Here is a 2,295-nt window from a genome sequence, read left to right on the forward strand (position 1 = left end):
CTTTACACTCGATGCCTGGGAATTTTTTCTTCTGAAATTATAGTTGGCATTCGAAGATGTCCATATACGATTAAGCGTCATTATACCTTCAACCTTAAAAATAATAATACGATGTTCTCATAAACACTTCTATCTGCTTAAAATAACCTTGATCGAACGCTAAACATGAAAAATTTCAACGCATATTGGGAAGAAAAAGTGTAAGACTCAAACAAAGTGTAAGACTCATACAAACATCAAGTATTTTCTATCCTTTCTATCCGCAAATCCTTCGATGATTTGACCAAAGTTATGGCAATTCCTTTAGAAAGTCCTTTCGTCTAATAACAAATACGAAATTAAGGTCAATAGTACTTCACCTAAACCTTCCAGACAAATGAAATAAGAATTGGGGTCATCATAGAATTAAATGATAAAAAAATCTCTTATAATGAATAATAAACAAAGCTCTAGCTCTATAAGTTACTTGATTGACATAAATTCTGCATAAGTTTTGCTAATTTGAAGACGAAAAATCAAATATACTTTACTAAGTGAGCTATTTCATTAGCAGCATCTATCTGAATACTTCAAACTTTATACTGTTCTATAGAATTCTTGATATCAATTCAAATATGACAATTGATAGTGGAGAAAACATTGTAAAGACGTGATTTTTGCTGAAAAACAATTCTATTATACCTAATCTATGTAATTTTTTTAACCTGTATTATTCCTTTTTTTTTCACAAAGAATAACAATTTAGGTTAATCATTTCAATTAAAAAGTAGCTCTATGATTATCCAACGATTGCCTATACGAATTATGTCGTAGAAAAAAAACCTCATTATTATATCATTCGAATCCGACCCTGATTTGTAGACGCTACATAACCTGCAATTAACTACGGCAATTTTCCGTATTCAATTCAATCTATATTGTTAATAATATAAATAACAGCTATTAAATTCTTGTATCCTGTTATAGTTTTCTTAGGCTATTTCATTTAACATTAATTAATACTAATATTGTAGCCTTGATATTACAAGGTCATAAATCTTCTTTATTATATATTGTAATACATTATTAGGAAATCCACCTACAATGTACAGTAGATGTAATACCGGGAAGTATTGTTTGGAAATAGATATACGTGGGCGGTTTGACTTCAATGAAAAAGTATTAAAAAAATATTCTATTTTACATCATAATTTCCTCTTAACTCTAGAGTTGCTATCACTTCTTCATTTACCTGAAATTCTTAACCACGAATTTTTTTTTTATTTGGGAAGTAATCGGACGTTGTCAGCTCATTCACTCAAACGTCTGTTGAAACGACATTTAGTTATTAAGGTAAATGATACAAGAAAAGGTTTAAGAAGAAGAAACAGCTGAGCCTCCAAGGGCAGGGTACTGAAATTGTAAGATTTTAAAGGACTAACTGACTAACTGACTAAAACAATAACGAAACGCGTGGTGCAGCGATCCCGTGGGGCGTCGGCGGGTTAATGCCAGTTCCAACTCGTTTATGATTGCATAAATTCGACTTTTAGTACATATATTAAAGATTTTGTAACTTGATTCAATATTACTGAATTATTTAATTGGTCGCAATTGATAGTGTGGATAATCGTGAATCCGTATAACTGATAATCAAGTTTCTCTAAACATTTCAATAGTGAAATAATCATAAAAGCAAATAAAATCTTCTGGCAAAACCTCGAACCGGAAGTTTAATGCCTATTAGGAATATGTAATCATTTTTTATTTTCATGACTTATGTTGAAAAGAAGTACAGATTTAGAATGCTAAATTTATAGTTATCTTAGATAAATGTTTACGTGGAGGCTCAATGGTCTAGGGGTATGATTCTCGCTTTGGGTGCGAGAGGTCCCGGGTTCAAATCCCGGTTGAGCCCATTTTTTTATGCATTAAAACTTCATATAACAATTTGAGACTTTTTGTGTAATTAGTCGTATAGATCCACAGGAAACTTCAAAATGTATTAATTATAATATATTTAACAATTTTTTTTGTAATGAATTTGTATTAGATCTCTTCTGAATGGAAATTGAATTTTGAAACAAGTAAAAATTGACATTTATTTCGATTAAGACCAAAATACTTCGAAATGTCAATTTGTAACAGTTTAAAAATCTACTTTACATACAGAGGAGACCTGAAATCAAGACAATTCAGCAACAAAAACTGATGAAAGGGTCTAAGAAATAAGAAGCCAAGAAAAAAAATATAACGAGCATGTACCTAGTGAACACAAGTTCAAAGGCAAGTAACATCCGAAGACGAAAATTTAAA

General features: G+C 30.5%; 1 non-coding gene across 1 annotated transcript; it reads left to right on the top strand.

Moving 5' to 3' along the window:
• The first annotated feature begins 1,825 nt into the window (after positions 1 to 1,825).
• Positions 1,826 to 1,897, top strand: Trnap-ugg (transfer RNA proline (anticodon UGG)). The gene has a single exon. It is a non-coding gene; the product is annotated as a tRNA-Pro (tRNA).
• The last annotated feature ends 398 nt before the right edge of the window (positions 1,898 to 2,295 follow it).

The sequence above is a fragment of the Diorhabda carinulata genome, chromosome 9, assembly GCF_026250575.1.
Source record: "Diorhabda carinulata isolate Delta chromosome 9, icDioCari1.1, whole genome shotgun sequence".
NCBI classification, from domain to species: Eukaryota; Metazoa; Arthropoda; class Insecta; order Coleoptera; family Chrysomelidae; genus Diorhabda; species Diorhabda carinulata.